Source organism: Saimiri boliviensis, chromosome 2 (genome assembly GCF_048565385.1).
Source record: "Saimiri boliviensis isolate mSaiBol1 chromosome 2, mSaiBol1.pri, whole genome shotgun sequence".
Lineage (NCBI taxonomy): Eukaryota > Metazoa > Chordata > Mammalia > Primates > Cebidae > Saimiri > Saimiri boliviensis.
Window position 1 is genome coordinate 234,832,932 of NC_133450.1, and position 23,403 is coordinate 234,856,334.

Here is a 23,403-nt window from a genome sequence, read left to right on the forward strand (position 1 = left end):
TAAAGTCGAGTTAAAAATCATCTTTCATTAGTGATTCATAATGCACCCTGATGGCAGAAATCAAAGGAGTTCTATGCTGCAGTAAATAAATAACCATAGAAATAAAAGGCTCTGGAGAAATGTTTTCAATAATTACGACAGTGGATTTACAACACGTAAAATGTAGGTGAATGTTGATAAAAGGCCTTCGTACAACAAAGGGTATGACAGACAATTTACAGAAAACATATTTGGTCAACAAATATTCCCCATAGGGCCAGGCACAGTGGCTCATGCCTGTAATCCCAGCACTTTGGGAGGCTGAGGCAAGAGGATTGCTTGAGCCGAGGAGTTCAAGACTACTCTGGGGAACATAGAGAGAGCCCATCTTTACCAAAAAAAAAAAAAAAAAAAAAAAAAAAAACCACACCAAATACCACCCCATATATTCTTCAGGTATTACTATACGTATAGTAACACTGAAGAGCAACTGTTAGACTAGAATAAAAAGATGGAAGTTTCCAGAAAAAAAAGAAAGAAAAATGGAACTGTGAGATTACATGGCACATCTGACCCCATGGAAAATGGTGTCAATTGGCACAGTACAAACTAAGAAAACACAAAAACAAAGCAAGGGTTGGCCCCAGAAAAAGCAAAAAGGGGAACAAGAAAGAAAATGAACTCACATGCCTTGCCTTAGCAGTGAACTGTATTTATATAACCATAATAAGCACACACCAAATAACTTCTTAACCTCAAGTGAGAGAATACTCGTCCTGGGACAGTGTGGGAAGGAGTGGAAGGTGTTGGTGGCACAGGACCGCCAAGTCCTCAATTCTCAGTGTCAACAAACACTGTCTAGAATTAGTACACCAAAAATAAAACTGCAAATATGCCAATCGTAAGGAAATAATGAGAATTCTAGAGGAAATAACTCAAAGCAGTACCAGAGGATGGGAAGAATGAAAAGAGGAAAGCATTACAAATGAAAATTAAGCAAAAAGAGAAATTAAATTAGGTCATACCAAACATTTGCATGTCAACTCAACAGGAACTGATAGATGTCGTATTAATAAATTACCAGGTTGACCAAGGTAAAATAAGGATGTATCGGTTACGAGAAACCAATGGAGAGCAAAAATGAAAGGTCACATGTTGAACATTCAAATGCTACTTATAGTCAGGCAACGTATACCTAAGTAAAGCAATATTTAAACTGAATCTCTGCCCTTGGCCCTCCCCCTGTTGAATTTACATTCTCTCCCCAATTAACAGTATCCGGGTCGAGAGCCTCCCTCACCCGGGCTCCAGTCCAGGCTGCCTGGGTGGACCTGCAGCTTGCCTACTTTTCACTTGGGTCAAGATATCTCCCACTTTGCACCCAGCCTAGAAGTCCACTGTCTTCCCACACTTATGCTCCCTTCCAGCGCTCCAGGACAGCAGTGACTGCAGGCGCCTTTCCAGCTCCGAGCCAGGATCCCAGTTTCAGAGCTAGACACCTCTGAGCAGAGACAGGAAAGCTCACGGCACTCCTCAGTAATCTAGTCATCATCACCTTCTTAACTGTCTTTGCTTGTTCCACCACCATCTGCCTTTGGCCAGCTGCCAGAAATCAACACGTGGTTTCCCAGAAAGAAAAGAATCAAGGGAACCATTTTTGATTTGTTAAACATACTATAGCCTAAACAAAATATTCTGATTTGGGGTATCTTTGGTCTTGGCTAAATTCAACTGTCTTTAAGATTCCAGTTTAACCACCTTTTAAGAGACGTAGGACAAAACTTACACAATTGGATTCATAAAGGAAAAAAAATTCAGATGGATAAAAGCTAATATTTGGTCAGATAAAATTATAAGCAAATAGAAAATTTCCCTGATCACATCATATTAAAATGAATTAACTTTCCTAAAATCCAGTCAGACTAGTTCTTAAAACATTTTCCCACAATCCTTCAGTAGAAAAACCATTTTTCCTAGGATTCAAATCCAACCTGTCTAAGTCTAAGTAGAAGAGGATAAGGTACAAATCAGGCAATCTGTTTACAATCTCTCATTAGGACTCTGCCTTCTGATTTTCGTTTTTTAGAAGAAAAAGTAACGTTCAACATGTAGGCTTTTGAAACAAATTCTACCCCAAAGGCCTAAATTTTTGGTTTTTTCTCCACTCAGTTACAGCTAAACCAGTCCAGAAGTTGTGGAAAATGTTAAAACCTGCAAAGCAAGAGTAGAAAAGTCAGGGGGTAGTTGGAAAAAACGTCTACACAGGGAAAGTTGAGAAAGTAAAAACTAGCCATCACTTAGGTGTAGATAACTGATACAAACCCAGCTGGTTGCAAAGTTAACAGGAAATAATATTTCTTCCATGGACAGACTGCAGCTGTAAAGGGTGGCAGTAACCCCGTTTGTGAGTAACTTCTGCTCTCTTTCTCTAAAATCGTAGACTGTCAGAAACTCTGCTGTTTGAAACTATATTACAAAGATGAAACATCTGCTCTTACTTGAAGGACCTTTATTTTGATCGATACGATTGAAAATTCAGTAAAATCTTGCTATTTTAGACTCCCTTAAGGGAGAGGAACTGCCCTTCTAATTACTGGAAAGTGTGAAGTATTGTGTGAAGTATTGAGCAATATGAATGCACTTTGCTTTCAAAAGCAAACCATAGTCCAGTGGAGTCTAATACAGACTCAGTCCATCATCTCCAGCTCTAGAAAGCTCTGAAAAACAAGACCTTTTTTTTTGGTAAATTTTAGAGAAGCCCTTGTAGTGATAACACCTGCTCTAAACAGACACACAGCTATTTATAGTCTTCATTTATTCCCCTTAGTAAGAATATGCATGTTGTTAAATGTGAAAGTGCAGAAATATTGATGCATGGAATTACAGGATTCTCTCCAGACTATACTGGAATGGCAAGTAATCAGCAGCATCAACATGCGTGTTTACCTCCCTAAATTCTGTGCGATGTCTTTCTCAATTCTCAGATTTAGATTTTTTTTTTTTTTTAGGACGGAGTTTCGCTCTTGTTACCCAGGCTGGAATGCAATGGCGCGATCTCGGCTCACCGCAACCTCCGCCTCCTGGGTTCAGGCAATTCTCCTGCCTCAGCCTCCTGAGTAGCTGGGATTACAGGCACGCGCCACCATGCCTAGCTAATTTTTTGTATTTTTAGGAGAGACGGGGTTTCACCATGTTGACCAGGACGGTCTCAATCTCTTGACCTTGTGATCCACCCGCCTCGGCCTCCCAAAGTGCTGGGATTACAGGCTTGAGCCACCGCGCCCGGCTCAAATTTAGATTTTATGTTTTAATTCCAAATTCTGAAAAAGCTTGAATTCCAAAATACACTTTGGCACAAGCATGCTGGATAATAACCATGGGTAAACAATGTACTAAATAAGTGAAGTTCTACTAAGAAGTCTCCAGTTTAAAAAACAGAGTGATTAGATCTGCATTTACAATATAAATAGCAGCCTAACAAAGATGAAGGTGAATCATTTCTCAAGTGCAAATCTAGCAATAAAATAATGTTTCTACCAATTTCATCTCTCAGGAAAGGTAAAGACCTAAAGTATACACCCCATCTTTATCCTAGCTTAAAGCATTCTAGTTATTAAAACTATTCTAAATCCTATTTTATATTTCACTTCAAATACAGAGGCTTAAAAAAAAAATCTTCCCACAATCCATCAGTAGAAAAAATCTCTTTTTTCCTAGTGTTCAAATCCAACCTATTCAAAACCAAGGAAGAAGTGTAAGAGGATAAGACACAAATCAAGAAATTTGATGATAATCTCTCATTCAAATACACTTTCAAAGTGCACTTCAAATACAGGGAGTGAGACAAATAAGTTTCTGTTTTAATGCAAGATTTTTCTAAATACATTAAAAGTGCCATTCAGATAGAACAAAGTGATTTGACAAAATAATTTTCACTGACAAAGATTTCTCACTTAAAACACTTAATAATTTACGTGTATTTAAGCCTTTTAGCTCAAAGGTAGTTCTATCTATGCCCTGCCCGGACTTTCACTGGGGAGGACATCAATGTATTTAGTTGCATTCAATTAAAATGCTGCCTGTTTAAAGGCAATGAATGTGTCCCTACTAAGACGAAGTCAGATGCTAGAATCAATTCAATTTCTTCCAGAAACTCTCAGGGATTAAACGATTCCTTTTCTATTTTTTAATATGAAGAATCAGAGATGGTATATCTCCAACTCCTTGTTTTACTACAGACTCAATGCTTTGAAGGAGAAGAAGAAAAGGAGAAGAAGAAGTAGAGGAAAAAGAAAAACTTCCAGTCAACAGTTCTACTTGAATTCAACTCAATCTTCGGTAAGTCAGGCAAAACTCATAAACTGTTTTGCAACAGCGTTTCCAACGTAAAAAAAAAAAAAAAAAAAAAAAAAAAAAAAAAAAAAAAAAAAAAGATTCAAACTCTCACTTCTCCAATTGTCTTTCTAGTCCTCGAACATTGAAAAAAATCAAAGAATCGATCGCATTTGTATAGTTTTCAGGTGGGCTTAAGGTTTTGGACCTATATTGCCCAAAACAAACAAAAACAAAACAAAACAAAACAAAAAACAAAACAAAACAAAACAAAAACAAAAACAAAGAATCACCCTACCTCTTTACTCAAGTTTACATTTTACTACGTAAAACTTTCTTGTTCTCCAGGTTCATTGGCTAAGTAAATTACTTGACAATGAAAATGTATTCACCAGAGTAATCATGCTAAATTTTAGTAGTGGTTCAGAAAGTTTGGTGTTTGAATGCAACTGCTGTTTCTTTCTGTAGTAAAACATTTGTCTGGGCTTATAAGACGTCTGGACATTTCTACATGGAGTCACTCTGATCACTACCGCGGCATTTCCCCCATGGATTGGTGTAAATGGCCAAAGGACAATGTTCTAGCTCCAAGATCGAATTCCTGGCTCTGTGCCTCATCCCAGCCTCGCGGGCCGCGACCGCACTTTCCGCGCTCCCTGTGGGCCTGGGCGCGCCGGGGTCCAGGGTCGCTTTCCGCAGGTTCAGAGCTCTGTCCCCTCCGCCCAGGCCCGGGCCCCTCTCTCCCGGCGCTGCTTCTGGATCCCGAGCGCCGGCAGGATCAGGAGCGAGGCTGGCGGAACCCACCGTATTTAGTCTCCTGGTTTCAGCCCTTTTCCCTCCGCGGTGAAGGCCCTGCGGGCACCTGCCCGGTGTGACTGGGCACACGAAAAAGGCAGAACAAGAAAGGGCATGAACGCGGCGCGTCGTCCCCCGAAACCCCCTCCGCTCACCAGAAAATTGGCACCGGGGAGGGGACGCAGCCACACCTACCTGCGCCAGGTGAGGCGAGGGCGGGCGCTTGGGCGCAGCCGGGGCTCAGCCGGGGCGCAGCGCGGGGCCGCCAGCTCCTCCTCGCTCTTCTGCCGCCTGGGTGGCCTCAGCGCCGGGCCGCGGCGCTTCCTCATTTTGGGCAACTTCCTTAACGCGCCCGGGCAGGCGGCCCGCACTTCCTCCCAATGTCGCGCCCCGCCGCCTGGCCCGCCCTGCTGACCGCGCCCGTGCGCCCGGAGCTGGGCGGGCACGGGCTGGAGCCCTGGGCCGGCCCGCGGGATCCGCCCAGGCGCGGCACCGGCCGAGGAATCCAGGTGCGGCGCGCCGCTCTCCTCCCGCCGGGCCGGGCGAGGGCCCTTCGCAGGCAGGGAAGGTGGCACTGCCCGCCACCTGGCCCGCAGCCGTTGCCCTCCTCCCCGCCAGCGCGGTGGCTTCTCTCACTGCCCAGGCCCCACGGACACTCAGCGGCCCTTGCCATTGGCTGTGCAACGCTGGGGTAGAGACTCCACTGCAGGGCATAGTCGCCGGAGGGGGTATCTGGGTCACCAAGCCAACAGGCTCCAAGCCACCGTGCTGGAGCACTCAGGAGGCCGGGGCAGTGCTGAGCGGGGCCCCGCAGGTGAACAACAGACTTCACCGAGCACCAGTGGGCAACGGAGCGCGCCGCTTCTGAGGGCTTATTACTGAAGACTGCTTTCTTCGTACCACGACGGCTCTGACGTCTACAGCCAAATAAATTAAACGTAATCCTTTCCTATAGTCCTAAAAATGGTGTTGACATACCTGCCTGATACCCTTCTCTCAACTCATCCTCCTTTTCCTCTTTAAAATGTTGGACATTCCTCTTTAAAATGTTCCCACAAAAACGGTATCCAGACCTTCTTGATAAAACCGACTGGCAGTGTCTGTTTTAAAAAAGCTTCACTCTCAGCCAAAATGCGAGAAGCAAAATAAAATATGTATAACGTGCTGGATTGTAATTGCCATGGAGAAATTACAGGGATGGGACTGTTTACACTTGATGGAGCCCTCAGCCTTTTCTGCTTCCAGTGTTAGATTTTAATTCATTTTTAAAGCTGTTAAAAGAAAACTTCAGCTAGATTAGATTTAAATCAGTTTGAGAAATGAATCATTTGGGAATGGGACAGCTTCCAGAATCACAGCAGATTCCGAGACTCCAGGGATGCCTCATGGTCAAAACAAATTTATAGACAAAAAAAAAAAAAAAAAAAAAAAAGAGGAAGATGTGAACAGAAATCAGAAGTGACAGTAGAGAAACAGCTGAATTGGTTACAAGTTGACATTTGCCTTGTTTGAACACTTAGCAGTTTCTGAGTGCTTGAAGTATGGCCGCTGGGATTGGCCAAGACTCAGCTGTTGTTACAGGCCCCATACTCCTACTAAGTTAGATTTTCAATCTTGTCTGCCTATTAAAGCTAGGTTATAGTTCAGCCACAAGGACTCAAATACAGAAGTATGGAGTCCTTCTCAGGCCACATTTAGTTTGCTTTAACAATTCCCCTTCCTTTGGTCATTTTCCCAATTTTGAGAGATTGGCCAAAACTTTAGCATCGATGTCACTATCACCATTGTAAATGTATTTATATAGTCTTGAAACCCACTGGGAAACAGTAGAACAGTGGGTTTTGCAAGGAGGGAACAGGGAGTAGTTAGAGGGTAACTCCTTATGGCGGAACATCCTGTTTGCAGGGAAAAACAAAACCCAGTCTGTTCTGGGCACATTTAGCACTAGCGACTCCATTTTGGTTTGGTTTGGTCTGTTAGGGACTAGTTCATGAGCTCAGTTCAAAACAATGGCCTCCTGTAATTTTGTTTAATAAAATTCCCCCTTTTTGTTCAGGTTCTTACTTAGGTGAAAGTGTGATCGAAACATGCTGAGGAAAATCATCATGTCATTCATAGATTATAGTGTCCTCATGGTTGCATATTTCTTTCAGCTTTTGCTATTCCAGTTGACAAAAGACCATTTGGCAGTCTAGAGATGGCTGTGTGCAAACATTTAAAACCTTTGAGAGAATACAGTGCACCAGGGAGACTACTGTTGTGACTACCAGGAGGATAATACCAAGAGTTTGGAATACGCTCCTTACCCAGGATCCCCAAAGCCAAATCACCTAAAATCAAACAGATCAAAGAATGAGCTAGTTAAAGAGTGTACCTACTTAACTAGGTGGTCTTTTCATTTATCCCCTACAACTGAATCTGTATAGTACCCAATGTATTTCTCCATAGACCACAAGTGCCTGTAGCCACGTAGATACTTCTCTGTTTAGCCAATTCTACTATTTAGCACAACTTTCACAAAAGAATTTAAAATCTGTGTGTAACCATAGCCTTTACAGTAGCATCTGCTAAGGGCCTATCATGAGAGATACATTTCTAATCATTGCCTCTTTTCCTTCAAACCATGGGAAAAGAGCCTAACAAATGACACCTTTTTTTTTTTTTTTTTTTTTTTTTTTTTTTTTTTTTTTTTTTTTGAGATGGAGTCTCACTCTGTTGCCCAGGCTGGAGTGCAGTGGTGCAATCTCCACCCATTGTACTCTGCCTCCTTGGTTCAAGCAATTTTCCTGCCTCAGCATCCCGAGTAGCTGGAACTACAGGTGCACACCACCATGCCCAGCTAACGTCTGTATTTTTAGTAGAGATGTGGTTTCATTGTATCAGCGAAGCTTGTCTCGAACTCCTGACTTCAGGTAATCCATCTGCCTTGGCCTCCCAAAGTGCTGGGATTACAGGCGTGAGCCATCACACCCAGCCAAACGATGCCTTTTAGAAGAGTGAAGGCCTTCTGGCAATGTTCTCTTTGACCCATGATGTGGGTTGAGAAGTGAATTACTGTTTTGTTTCTGACTGATTATTAGGCAATGTATATGCTATTAAAATTTCTCACCTGCATGGGGCCTTCATCTTTTATCTATCAAACTATAAGATTTTCCATGTATAAAGCTGGCTGAAAAAACCTTCACAAATAAAAGTATACCCCGTAAGTACACACCACAGACCCTATTTAATTTCTATTATTCATACAGCCATAATCAAGGAAAAATGATTCAAAGATAAAAGTTTTATGATAGTAGAAGCCTTGATCCATGACCTTGGGAAAAGCTGCTCATATCAAGGATGCTATCTTCTTCTCAGGAGAAATTTCCCTGCTTAGCTTTACCTTAAGGGTTCCAGTGGGTATGCAGTTCCAAGAGCATGGAGGGACCCTTCTCAGTTGTGACATTATGAACCCAACGTTAAAGGTTCCGAAGTTTTACTATAGTGTGGATGGCAAGGACAGTCTTTCTCTCACGTTTTCAGAAGATCCAGACTTTGGCATCTAGATTGTAAAAGGGTTGATTGTCCTCAGTGAACCATAAAAAGCTTTCTTTACCAGGTGAAAATACACTGTAGCATAATAATCTACTGTTATAACATCAGCCCTCTTGCATGGGAGAGCTTTTATACAACCAAAAACATGCATTGAAAGTGACAATTGAATAGAAATCCCTTTATAAAATGTTTAAATGGCCCATCAGGTAACCAAATATACCTGAAGCTTTGATTGTCTTCCCAGGAATATGAATTTAACACACCAAACATTGGTTATAAACTTTATAAGTCACCACACCGATATATTTGATTTGAATTATTTTATCTTTTCCATGGTGAGTCATGGATTGCAGAACTTTTTTTTTTTTTTTTTTTTTTGAGACGGAGTTTCGCTCTTGTTACCCAGGCTGGAGTGCAATGGCACGATCTCGGCTCACCACAACCTCCGCCTCCTGGGTTCAGGCAATTCTCCTGCCTCAGCCTCCTGAGTAGCTGGGATTACAGGCTCAGCCTCCTGAGTAGCTGGGATTACAGGCACGCACCACCATGCCCAGCTATTTTTTTTGTATTTTTAGTAGAGACGGGGTTTCACCATGTTGACCAAGATGGTCTCGATCTCTTGACCTTGTGATCCACCCGCCTCGGCCTCCCAAAGTGCTGGGATTACAGGCTTGAGCCACCGCGCCCGGCCGCAGAACTTTTAATAACAATAAGGACCCTGGAAGGACAAAGTGGCTGTCCTGGTTCTCCATGAGTCCATGCTTAACATTGGACTTATGTCCTCTCAAATACCAGTTGTTTCTCCAATTGAGGTGCATAGCACTGGTAACCAATGGGTTATCATAGGTCATTTAACTTAGACCATGGAGTTCATTTAAATTGTATCTCTAAACGGTTTTAGTATTCACTCATTTAGCATGAAAATCTGGCAAGGAATTGTCTTGGTATTTAATTTTTGTTCTATTTGGGTTAGCAGTTTTATAAACCAGTCAGTCTTTTTATGAAAGTTTCAGGAATTCTTACACAGTTTAATTCTTGTGGAATTCTCACCCATGATATGATGTTAAAGTAATTAGAAACTCGGATTCAAGAGTGCTTTTCAGGATCCTTTCCATCCTTTCATGAACCTCCTAAAAGACGCCATATTCTAGGATTTTGCGTGCTTGTGAAGTTTCCAGAAACTGCATCAGTATTATGCAGTTAACCGTGGAAATGACTTTAAATAGTCATAGTTAAAGACATAATTGATAAGGAAATTTGGCCATTTCTGTGATCTACAATAACTTAACATATTAATAACAACTATAATTATCACCTGATTAGTCTGAGTGGGGCAGTCCAGCTCAGGCATCTCGCCAATAACCTAGAGACTCTCCTCAAGTGGGACTTGCTCAAACTCCTTCCCCTGGAGCTCAGTTTTTATTTGTTACAATGGCTCGATCCTCAGACTTTACTCACAGGCTGCCTCATCTCTAAACAGTGGAATAAGGTGATAAGTGCCTGTACAGAGGTGTGGCAGACTGCATGTAAAAATTTGGGCTGGCAGATAGATGATTCTGTTCAGGATGCTTTGCACCGGAAGAAGGTTTATTTGAAGGCTATTTTGAGAATGAAGCAACTGGAGGACCATGAAGCCTTTGAGACCTCATCATTAATTGGACACAGTGCCAGAGTGTATGCACTTTACTACAAAGATGGACTTCTCTGTACAGGGTCAGATGACTTGTCTGCAAAGCTGTGGGATGTGAGCACAGGGCAGTGCGTTTATAGCATCCAGACCCACACTTGTGCAGCAGTGAAGTTTGATAAACAGAAGCTTGTGACAGGCTCCTTTGACAACCCTGTGGCTTACTGGGAATGGAGTTCCGGAGCCAGGAAACGCCCCTGTTTATACATCTTTGATCCTTGATGAATCTCTCTATGAGATACATTCCTAGGAGAAACGTTGAGAGTCAGAGGCGATGCTATTTTATTTGCGACACTTAGTGCTAAATTGCACTCAGGAAAGATTCAATTCCGGTTTATACTTCCAGCTGGTATGGGTCGTGCTTGGTGCAGGGGTGCTCTCTGAGCCTGCTGTGGCTGAAACCGAAACCACACTCTGCTTGACCAGCAGGGAGCTGCATCTGCCCCAAGGAAGGGGTGCCTGTCCCTTCATCACACACAGGTTCTACAGGGGCAGGCAAGCTCCTGGTGCCAGGCTGTGAGGGCAGGCATTCTACTACTCAGAGCAATTAGCTCCAGGCATTATCAATGTTTTCATCCTGGGCAGGGTACAATGCAAAGGCGATCCCATTTTTGTTTCTGATTTGTATCATTTTAACTATAGAGGTTGAATACTATTTTACATGTTTGTTGTTGACTATTCATATTTATTTCTTTGGTGAAATCCTTATCAAATTTCTCAATATTTTTTATGATATACGAATCTTTATTGATTTACAAAGTCTTAATGGCTTCTGTGCTTGTCAATTATGTTTTAACATTTTCTTGAGTTCACTCTTCAGTTTTCTCTTATTCATTTATTTGTGTCGACAATATGATTTAAATGTTTTATGTGGAAAAAAACCACCTATGATTTCTAGCTTTGATGCCTTTGTTATCCCCAAATATATAAAAATGCTTACACCTTTTGATTTTTTGAGACAGAGTCTCACACTGTCGCCTTGGCTGCAGTGCAGTGGTGCGATCTCGGCTCACAGAAATCCCTCTGCCTCCCAAGCTCAAGCGATTCTCCTGCCTCGGCTTCCTAACTAGCTGGGATTACAGGCACCTGCCACCATGCCCGGCCAATTTTTTGTATTTTTAGTAGAGATGTGGTTTCACTGTGTTGGCTAGGCTGGTCTTGAACACTTGGCTTCATGTGCCGCCCACCTTGGCCTTCCAATGCACTGGAATTACAGGCATGAGCCCCCGTGCCCAGCTACCTTTTTACATTTAATTATTTATAATACATTTGGGATTTTGTTTGGTCACAAGGGGCAAGATGGACATTCTATTTCATCTTCCCTAGTGATTAGTTAATTTATCCAACAGTCCATCTTCTCCTCACTGATTGGCAATTAAACTTTATCAAATGCCAAATTGCTTATACGCTTGTGTTTAGTTCTGGTGTTTCTTTTGTTTTTCTTTGATCTATCTAATATCCGATAGGTGTTGCTGCTTTAATTACTACAGCTTTGTAATTTTGCTTCATTATAATTCTTTTTCCAGGATTTGAAAAACTCTGAGGGCAAAAGCTTCTCCCCTCACAAGATGAGATCTTAACTTTTATTATCAGTACACATAGAAAATACATATGTGTATGGATTCATAGATGACAGATTCTCTGATTCCGTTTTAAGGATAACTCAAACCCACCAGTCATTACTTGGCACCGTGTTGAGGGATTCACGTTTCTATTTTGAGAGTGGGATGGGCGGCACTCAGCACCTCAGTGTGTGCATCATCACGGGTGCAGAGATCCCCTTGAGGTGTCAGCTCTGCTCTGGGGCCAGTTTTCTCCATCCATGGGGTCAGAGGTACATCCAGCAGTTTTGCTCCTGGGGCCTGTCTCTGGGATAGAAGAGGTTTTAGAATCTCTAATTTATAGTTTTGGAGAATTCTAATATTCTAATATTTATAAAGTTCTTTCACAATTTCTTTTTTTTTTTTTTTTGAGTATTGCACTGTTGCCAGGCTGGAGCACAGTGGCACGATCTCAGTTCATAGCAACCTCCGTCTCCTGGGTTCAAGCAACTCCCCTGCCTCAGCCTCCTGAGTAGCTGGGACTACAGGCACATGCCACCACATCCAGCTAATTTTTTGTATTTTAGTATAGAGATGGGGTTTCACCATGGCCAGGATGGTCTCGATCTCCTGACCTCTTGATCCGCCCGCCTTGTCCTCCCAAAGCACAAATTTTACTTCCTAAGGTGTGTGTGTGTGTGTGTGTGTGTGTGTGTGTGTGTGTGTGTGTGTGTGTTAAGGCTGCCTTCTGAAGTTAAGACATTGTTCTTTATGGTCACACAGTTTAGTTGTTCAGAGACTACTATTACCAGCATGGCAAAGTGGCCTACCGCATTGACCCTGGAGCCAGATTGGGTTCAACTCCCAAGATTATGACCTACTAGCTATGTGACCTTGTGCAAGTTACTGAGCCTCTCCAGGCCTTGGTTTCTTGATGTGTAATAGACTCTCCCTCTTGCATCTGGGCTGCCCTATTACTGTTTTGACCAAGAAAGTGTGGCAGAAGTGATGGCATTTTAATTCTAAGCCTAGCCTTTTAGAGGATGGACAACTTAGGTCTTGGTCTCTTGGAGCCCTGAACTGCCATGTAAGAACTCCAGAGACTGCTGGAGAGGCCAAATGGTGGGGCAGAGTTGGGGGTGCCAAGCTGAAGCCAGTCTTCCCAATCCTTGCCAAGACCAGATGTGTTAACAGCCTGGAAGCCACCTGATTTCCACAGAGTGCACCTAGTTAATGCCACGTGAAGCAGAAGAATCATTTAGCTGAGCTCTGCCTGAACTTCTGAGTGACAAACCATGAGATAGTTAAGAATGATTGTCGTTTCAAGGCACCAGGTTTTGGGGTAATATGTTACATAGCTTACCTAGTAATAAATAACCAGAACAGGTAGTGATATGAGGGTGTGCCTAGGGCCAACTTCATAATCTGTGGGGCCTAGTTCAAAATAAAAAATGGGCCCTTGCTCAAAAAGCAGGATAGAATGACCATTAAAAGCATTAAAATAGAAAACTTTTTTTTTTCTGTTGTCTCTCTCACGTTGTCATCGTGTTTTTTAAAATTTTGCTATTTAATGTCATTCTAGGTAAATAAAAATAGAAATGATAAATTATTAGCATGGACTTTATCATTTATCTTTATATAGAATTTGCTATGCCGGTTTCATATGTAAATATAAAAACATTGGGCTTGTAGGCAGAATCATCAAAATTACACAGTTTGTACTCTGTAGCTCTTACGTGCCTATGTATTTCACTCTTTACCAGAAGAGTGGTGACGTTGCACAAAACTAACTCAGTCGTTCCCATTCCACTTCCTGCTATGTGCACGAGCACCAGCACCCTCTCTACCTGTGGCTGACCAATGCATGAGAAAGCTCTAGAGGACAGGAGCTCTAGATTGCTCTATCCTTCCTTTTCTGTCTATGCCATTAATTTCAGAGTAAGTGGTTGACTAATTACAGGGAAGCAGCCCAGGTCAGGAAGGATGTGATAGGGTGCTCTGGTTGTGCATTTTTCTTATAATACCATTGCCTTCTTTCTGCATTTGAAGCAGGTACTGGTTCTAAAAGCACGTATGGCCTCCTGTGGCTGTCCATACTCCTTTTATCCAGTCACAGGTGTAACATGATTCCTTTATACTTGTTTTGAGTCTCACCGAACTCCATACATCCTGGGTCCACAGGCATTCTGTGCTCGTGGCATTATGAGTGGAGTGGGCTAATGGGCAGCGAAACACAGAGGTGTTCATGCGTGTTGTGTATACTTCCTCTGCTCATGCAAGTGCTGAGTTGTCCCATTGCATTCTACTTACCAAACACAAGTTCAAAAATATAATTATTAAGACTTTCAAGAAGACAACAGCAGAGCATTAACCTAACTGTGGGTCCCTATGTGGCTGTGTGTGTTGTACGTCTGTGTGGTTGTGGGCTGGTCCTAGCTGTGGCTACCCCTTTCTGTAAATTTTTATGAACCCATTATAAGTCTATGACTGGTGCAGATGGTGAGCATGTGAGTCAAGATTGTTCTTTTGGGGGTCCCACTGATGATGATGGCATCATCAGCAGATGGGGCACAGTCTCCTGAGGCCTGGGAGGAATCTGTCCCAGAAACCAGGGGGTGGGGACTTCTGACTCAATCAAGGAAAGATTGTCAAGGAGAAAGTCAACAAAAAGTGAACCTTCTAATTTCAAAAATATCGTCGTCATTCCATTTCAAATTAAGGGACTTGGAGAAAGGGGAGTGGGGAGCTCGGTGTTTCATGGGTTCAGTGTCTGATATTGGGATGATGAGAAAGTTCTGGGGATGGATTAGCCGGTGATGGTGAGAAAACTATGTGAATAAACTGAACACCAATAAATCCTGTACTCAAAAATGATTAAAATGGTAGTTTATGTTAAATCTCTTATACCCCAATAAAAAGTAAATAAAGTTTTGTTCCCAGTGGGCAGGTGAGTAGGGGAAACTCTCTTGCCACCTCTTGGCAAGAGCCTGAGAAACAATGGGCACATCAGCAGTGTGAGCTCTTCCGAGGGCAGTGCTGACAGCCTGGGAGGCTGGTGAGTGTAGCGGGGGCAGGCGCAGGTTCCGGGTCCTAGAGCATGAGTGTGGCAGGCAGCATTGACTTCTGCCTGCCTAGGAGGGGTCCTTGAAGGTGGGCCTGAGTGAGCAGAGGTGAGCTCTGTGTGTCCCGTACACAGCAGCAGATTACTGTCCACCTGTGCGGAGAGGGGAGAAAGCCATGATGATGGGAGCTGGTTTGGCTGAGAGTTTCCAAAGGCCCAGGAGCTATTTAACCTTACATCAAAACACAAAGGACAGCTCAGGAGAGGCCATCACACCTGCCTAATATCTGCATTTTTAGTAGAGACAGAGTTTCACCATGTTGGCCAGGCCGGTCCCAAACTCCTGACTTCAGGTGATCCGCCTGCCTCCATGTCCCAAAGTGCTGAGATTACAGGCATGAGCCCCTGCACCCAGCCTTCATTACTCTTTATTACTCTTTTTATTATTATTATTGTTGTTTGTCTCTGCCTGTCAATCATTCCGCTCATCACTCAGCTGACAAATATCACGTCCTGAGTAGATACTTGTAGAATGAATGAACACAATTTCACCTCAAAATCTAAGGAATGGAGGGACAATGGTGGAATGGCAGGTCAGCGTTTTGTTTCAAAGTTTGTTGAAATATTGGGGCCAGCGTCTTTGTGGCCCCCAAGGAGTCCAGAAAGTTTTTGGGTCTGTGGTAAACAAGGAGGAATTTTTTTGTGTTAGTTCAGAAGCACTTCATATGGAGAACTTTGTCGGAATATATATATATCTATATATGTATGTATGTATCTCCTGCATCCTAAATCAAACAACTCAAGTTGTTACAAAGCTGTAAAAGCAGGATTAAATAGAATTCATCTAAAAAATGTTTTTCAGAGGGTTAACTAAATCTAGCCACCAATGAAATTTTTTCCCAAAATGACAACTTATCTCAAAAATATGCCAAGTAATATTTCTCCTGTAAACAAACTGAGCTCACATCTACAGGTGTCTGATTTCTTTGATTCAAGTGATCTCTGACTTGCGGGTACCCCTCAGCGCCCAGCCTCAGCGCCCAGCCTCATCCCTCCTCTTCTCCCCTTGGACTCAGTCCCTTCTCCTGAGTTGGGAGGTCGTCTGGACCGTGTCCTCGCCATCTGTGTTGCTCCCTCCCCACCAACCACGTGCATTTGCTCCGCCGTCTCTCAGTGCACTTCCCCAGGATGCTCTGGCCACACTGATCAGGTGTCTCCATCTCTGCCCCTTCTCTTTCCCCTGAGTACTGTCCAGTGTTTTCGGGAGACTGTGAACTTCTTGTGAATGCTAAATACTAACAGCTTCTCAAAATGAGCCCGCATGTTCTAAACAGAACCTGCAGTCAGGATTCCAGGGAAGATCAGCTGGCTCCCACCCCAAAAAAGCACTTTGCTCTGTAAAGCATTTTCTGCGGAACACCAAGCTCACTTGGGGCCTTGGAAAGACATTCAGGAAGGGAGTTACTAAGTCTGAGTTTCTGGAGATGTTTTCAGGAGAGATGAATTCACTGCAATCCTTGGATTATTGTTGAGCTTCCAGAAAGGTTTATGATTGTTTTCTTCTGCCCCAAAGGATTAGGTCTCTGAATCAGTAGGGAGCTTCATGGGAGAGATCGGGGGAGGATGGAGGATGTTGATGGAAGCGAGAAAGCCTGAGGTTGTCCTGCACTTTCTTTTCTCAAAGTAATGAGAAAGGCCCACATAAGTGCAGGAGCCATGGCCTTAACCCATCACTACCACATGTTACAGGAGACAGGACTTGACCATCCTCCCACAGGTCAGAGCTATTGTTAATCAAGGTGACAATGCAAGATGCGTTTCCCACTCCTGACTCCACCCAGTTGCTATAAATGGAGCCCCTTGAGTGCTGTTAGCTTGTTTCGAAACTGGGAGACAGTTTAGCAAATGTTTCATCACAGCCAATATTTGCTGAAAATACTAACACATTCCCCAACCAAAAATGAGTCACTATAAATAACTCAAGGGCACTAGTCCCGCTCCCCACATGAGAGAATATTGGTTCCGAGTAAATGGGGCCATATTTAAAGATAACAAAAGGGATAACATGGGAGACGATGGTGGGATTAGGATCCCAGTGACTGCTCTAAGTATATTCCGTCTGGCCGAGTGGGTTTCAGTTCCTTTATCTAGACAAGGAAATGCTCCTCATGACTGGCAGAAGCAAGAAAAGGTTTTCTCATCAGCTCTACCCCAAGGCTGCCGAGTCACTAGACTTTAGAAGACAATGTCATCAGTGATCACCGTTAGCAAGGAGCTGGTTTCTGTCGTACTGTGTTGTTGCTGATAATTTTTGTTACAGCAACTGCAATGTAGAAGACTTGATTCAGGGACAGCAGAAACCAAAGCCTGTGCCTTTGAGGAGGTTACCAGCAATGAACTAACACCCATTCTCTGCAGGAGGAAGCTGGAAATGGCAAGAGGTATCACCAATGGCTAGAGCCCCAGCACATGGGTCATGACTCACGCTGTGCAGGTCAACTATGGGCCCCGCTTCCTCAGGCCTTAACTGTGGATCATACGCTTGATTCTTACCTTTCACATACAGCCCCAGTTGCTAGGATGCCTCTTGAGTCAATGAGCTCTTTGGTCTCCTCTTTGGCTTGAGCAAGGAAATGATCTGGCTTCACCACCAAGAAGCTGAGAAGCACCCAAAGGCTTCTTTAGGCAGGTGGCAGGACATGGGTGTACCCTGCAAGTGCTCCTAGCAATAACTGAGTTTTTGTGCCGGAGGCTTTGGGTTTTCCAGCTCTCGACCTAACATCCCCAAATGTTTGGGTCCAATTACTTCATGAATAATAGGGTGAAGACGCCACCCCTGCCAGTGGGGAATGGGTTCCTGAGAGCTGGGAGGCCCGAGTCAGATCTTGAGACTCTTCACCAAGCAGGTGCTGTTGAGCAAAGGCAGCAACTCTCTCTCTCTCTTGCTCTCTCTCTCTCTCTCTCTCTCTTTCTCTCTCTTTCTAGGATCTAAGAGTATAATTGTTGAGTCATGGAGCAGATGGCTGTGTAAGGGAAAGTGCCAAAAAGGTTCCAAAGGGGTTGTATCATTTTGTGTACAAGATTTGTGCAATGTATGAGAGCTCCAGTTGCTTCACATCCTTGCCAACACTTAATGTTATCTATCTTTTAGTGAGGGGATGGTACTGTCTCACTGTGGTCTTAGTTGCCCTGTTGACCAATCATGTTGAACATATTTTTATGTGCTTATCCACTCCTCTGTTATTTTTTATAAAGTGTTTGTCCAATATTTTGCCCATTAAAATTAGGTTATTTTTCTTTTGATTGTTAATTTGTAGAACTTTAAAAGATAGATTCTGGATTGAAGTCCTTTGTTAGATATATTTGAAAAGTCCTTTGAAGATATATTTGGCATATATTTTCTCCTAGTCTATCGCCGCCTTTTTCATTTTCTTATCGTTGCCTTATGATGAACAGAAGTTAATTTTATTTAAGTGAAATGGAAGAATTTTCTAATTTTAAGATGAACGCTATTTTTCATCAGCCTAAGAACACTTTGCCTACCACATTCGATAGTCTCTTATCTTTTTGAGAAATTGTATTGCTTTTTTGTTTAATAGAACTCTGATCCATCTTGAATTAATCTTTGTGTTTAGCGCAAAATAGGAACTAAGTTTTAAATTTTCTACACAAATAACCAGTTGTTTCAGCACTATTTCTTGAAAGGACTTTCCTTTTCCTTTTTCCATTACTTTGATGCCTTTGTAAAAAAATCTCTTAATCGTATACAAATGGGTCTACTTCCAGACATTCTATTCTGTTTAGTGATCTATTCATCCTTACACCAATACCATACTGTCTTGGTTACTATACTACAGTAAGACTTGAAATTAGCTATTTATTCCTCCATTTTATTTTTTAAGAGTGTTTCAGTTATTGTGGGTCTTTTTCATTTCCATATAAATATTTAAAAATTCACTTGTTAATTTCTATAAACAAGTCCTCTTTGGATTTTAATTGGTATTGTATTGAATATATAGGTAAATTTGGGGAGAAATGATACTTTAACCATAGTTCATCTTTCAATCTATGAACATTATATAACTCCATTAATTTAGGTTCTTTTAAATTTTTTTAGCAATGCTTTATACTTTTCAGTGTACAGGTCTTACACATCTTTATTTACTTATTTCTAAGTATTTTATATTATTTTAAAATGATATGTAGTGTTTTGTAAATTTCATTTACCACTTTTTATGGATAGTATATAAGTATGCAATTGAAATGTATAGATTTACTTTGTATCCTGAGACCTTAGTAAATTCACTTGTGTGTTACAGTGGTTTCTTTGTAAATTCCTTGGAAATTTTTATGTAAACAGTCATGTCATCTGCAAATGGAAGAAAATTTTTTTTTCCTTTTCCAGCTTTATATTTTTATTTTTATTTTATTTATTCTTTTTTTTTTTAATTACAGAAGGGGTGGAGATTTAATGTTGTCCATAGAAAGACGTTAATGCCAGACTGACAATTTAGTTATGGTTACAAACCGGAAAACCATGCCATTTGGGCTAATGGAATTTGAAGTTACTAGAAAAAGACAATAGATTTTTGATGCAGAATGACAAGGCTTATCTATAACATGTCAACGTTTTCGACGGCTCTGAAATTTATAAATAGCTGGGGAGTTCACTGTTTCTTTCTTCACCTTCACTTTCTGAGTTTTATCCAGAAGATCTTTGCGTGTTTGAATTTTCTGAGCAATAACGAACAATTTCTTCTCTCGTTCAATCTGCTGTGTCAGGCAGTTATATTGCTTTTGCCTTTCTTTAGCTATTCGCTTAAGTCCAGTCTGATGGGTAACTCCTTTCGCTTTTTCCTTCTGCAAGGTCTCTATCCTGGGCCTGTTAAAGACTCTGTGGACTAGTTCCAGGGCTGTTTGCAGGTGAGTTGCAACATCAAACTGTTCCACGTCCTTTTTGGTGTCAAAAAAGAACACATGCTTGCTCCGTTGCTTCCCCTGGAAATGCAGCAGATGGAGCTCTGATTTTAGTCTTTCCATTTTCTTAGCTTCTGCAACCCTTTTCATTTCTATATATTTGACATCCTGAGTTCTCATCGGCTTTAGTTGTTCTGGCGTTACTTCTTCCTTAGTCTGCTTAATACCATGTACTCCATCCTGGCGTTTAACCCGAGTCATTTTGTAGTAGAATTCATCTGGATTTTTTTCAAGAGCCTTCTTCCGGAGAGCTCTGAGGTATTCTTGTTTTTTTACGGTAGTCATCTGCATGAAGTTTGTAATCTTTCTTTTTCTCTAGGAGGCCCAGATGTTTTCGAAAGCCAGGCTGGCTTCACTCTCGGTGTTCCCGCTGCCGGGACTTAGCGGCCTTCCGAAAAGCCGCTGCCGTGTCTGTACAGCCTTGGAAAAAAAAGCTCACTGGACAACGCCGACTCTGCACTCCCTCTGCCGCCGCCCTATATTTTTATTTTTATTTATTGTTTTTTTTTTCTTGTCTTATTGCAATGCCTAGAACTTCCAGTGCAACCATGAGTAGAACTGATGGATGAGAACATTTCCACCTTCTTTCTCATCTTAGGAAAAAGTGTTCATGTCACCATCAATATGACTCTAGCTATATGTTTTCTGTAGACGCTCCTTATTGGTTTGATAAAGAATCCTATTTCCTTACTGTTAAGTATAATTTCTCCAAGAATCTTTGAGTTCTATTTTCAGTTGAAGGACTTTTAAAATGCCAATAAATTTAGAAAGCATTATTTCATAAAGAGTGCTAATTATGTTCTGTTCTCTAAGCATCAACTCGTTTAATCCTGAAATAAGGTCAGGGTGCTATTATTTATATTTTCTGGTAGAGGAAACTGATGCACAGGTTGGCAGAGAAGTTTCTCAAGGTCAGACATCTAGGAAGTGGCAGAGCCAGACAGTCTGGCTCCTGAGATCATAGGCTAGCCTGCCCCCATAACCTCATGCATGTGGTTTCTGTAAATTGCTTCTGCCATCACTTGCCCATCTGAAAGTAGCAGATGCTACTGAAAAACACCTTCTTTTGGGGGTGGGGAGAAGATGACTGCTAAATGTTTTAGTAGGAATACATTTCTACAGCATAGATATAGCATCCCGCATTGCAGAAATGTATGTTGACCTAAACTACATATTCATATATGTGATTTCCCTTTTATTTCCTCAGAATATTTGTTTAAATGAGGGTATTGATTTCATTCTTCAAAACAAGTTTAAGTCTTATTTTTGTTAGTGGTTACCTCCATAGCTTTCCATAAAATATATGTTTTCCTTAACTCAAGAGATAAGAAAGCAAATGTCATCATGATCCAAAGCAGTTTCTTTTCGAATGTTTTCATTGGCAAGATAAACATATTTAGTTTTTGTAATCACTACACTGTATGTTCTTTGCTCTTTTCCAGTACGATACTATGTATTTTATACACAGCGACAGTAATTGGCATGCACATTTCTGTATGCATCGATATGTGTATGTGAATTTATACATATACTCAGTCTGAAAGTGTATTTTGCTTAGGTGTGAGGTAGTAACATGGCTGCTATTTCCTTTGTGTCCACTCTGTGTAGGTCACCCGGGGCTTTATATTTATTGTCTTTAATTCTTACAACAATTTTGCAAAATATGTATTGTCAGTCCCATGATCCAGCGAGAATTTGGAGACAGGAAAGATTAATCACTCCGTTGAAGGAATACGGGTAGCAAGTAGTCAAGCCGGGATTATTTCTGGAATTTCAATCCACACCCATTAGTGGTGGTGATTTAAATGATTCTTGTGCCATGGCCCTGGTGCTATGTGGTTATTCAGAAGGAAGGACACAGATAGGACAAGCATGGGTGGTGAGGCAGCATGCGGGCAACCCTTGCCAGCACATGTGCTGTTTGGTGGCCTGAGGTCCTCAGTGAACATGAACCCCACCTGCTCAAACTTGTTTACTGGAGTCACCGCTCACTCAGCAGGATCTAATGGGAATGCCCTCACATGGTTTTGGCCACAGTCCTGAGAGTGTGGCAAACCACATAAAAGGGGAACCAGGCCTCCCACCAGGTGCCCAAGGGTGTTGCAGAGCTCATCCGAAGTCCCAGGGTCACATCTTTTGTTTCTCTTCAATGTGAGTGCTGAGAAGACTTGCTTAGCATGTGGTGCTCAAAAAAATACTTGGGAATGAATGAACAGAAAAATGACATGGTTCAGTCATTAACAGCCCTTGCCTTCTAGCCTACTGCCACAGCCCAGCTGCTCATGGTGTATGGAAGGGAATTTTCTCTTCACTTTGACAGTTGCACTAGCTTGACATGGCCTTTCAGGAATAACACCTGTGCTCCCCTCCAGGTGAACTGCTCTGTGGGGGCAAACATGAGCCGAGCGTTAGGCCCAGCCACAAGGAACATTTCCTTGTGTGGAGTGGTGGGGTAGGCCAGGCGCAGCATCAGGGACATGTGTCCACTGAGATGGGTTATGGGGGAGGGCAGGAGGCTTGGCCTGGGATGACTGCCCTCCTCACCCCGAGGCAGACAGGTGACTTTGGGTTACTATGCTAAGCCCCGAGAGTTTTCAGTTTCTGAATCTGTAAGGAGGAAGTTGGAGTAATAATAACCAACATGTGTTAGAACATGAAGTGTCACGTACTCTGCTTACGACTTTATGTGCATTTTGTTCTTTAATCTTTGGATAAGTTGCCCCATGGATTATTGCATCTCGTATATGGGAAACTGAAGCCTGGAGAGGTTGACAACTTGCCCACGATGGCACAGCTAGGACCATCAGAGCAGAGCCCAACGGGAGCCTGACTCCAAGCCCGCACTGCCTGTGTGACCCCCACCATACCGATAGCTCCAAATGCACTTCTGACCACCTAATCATGCCCCTGGAGAGTGAGAGACTTTGCAACTGTAACAGCCTGACTTCACCTTTTTTGCAAATATCATGTATAATTTTCATGAACTTTATTTTTTAAAATATGACTTGATTCCCCAGAGGCTTTCCCTACCTGACTTGGACTCTGATGGCCAGCAGAGGGCAATGTCGTCTCAGGGAAGCGCCCTCCCTTCCCCTGGCCCGAACCACTTCTGGCAAAAACCTGTCTCAGCTGGATAGGGCCTAATCTTCCTGGAGAGGATTTGGAGGATGCATAGCAATAAATTCAGATGAAATCCTGTCTCAGCAGCCAAGGCCCTGCCCGGCACACATGGATCTACCTTCTCTTGTTTGTGGCCCACCTTCCTGACCAATGGAAGCAGCTTCTGCTTGGATTCCGAAGGGAAAACCGATGCTCCCCTTGAAGGCTGCTTTTTTGCATAGCAGAGAGCACATTATTTATGCTAACAGTAAATCCATGGATTCTGTCTTCTAATAACTGGTTGGTTATTTACTATGTGCCAGGCTTTATTAGAAGTGCTTTGCTTACATTAATTATCATAAAACTCTGTAAAGTATTTGCTATTACTTTCTTCATTT

At 42.4% G+C, this 23,403-nt stretch overlaps 1 protein-coding gene and 1 pseudogene across 3 annotated transcripts in view; both read right to left on the bottom strand.

Annotated features, from left to right (window-relative positions):
* Positions 1 to 5,475, bottom strand: part of SYK (spleen associated tyrosine kinase) — an 82,523-nt gene extending 77,048 nt beyond the window's left edge. For all 3 annotated transcript variants that reach the window (XM_039475209.2, XM_074395533.1, XM_074395532.1), the window contains exon 1: positions 5,302 to 5,475. The gene's annotated coding sequence lies outside the window, so the exon portion shown is untranslated. The remainder of the gene's footprint in view (positions 1 to 5,301) is intronic.
* A 13,872-nt stretch (positions 5,476 to 19,347) lies between these two features.
* LOC101031299 (putative U3 small nucleolar RNA-associated protein 11 pseudogene) lies at positions 19,348 to 20,317 on the bottom strand (annotated as a pseudogene).
* Positions 20,318 to 23,403: the final 3,086 nt, after the last annotated feature.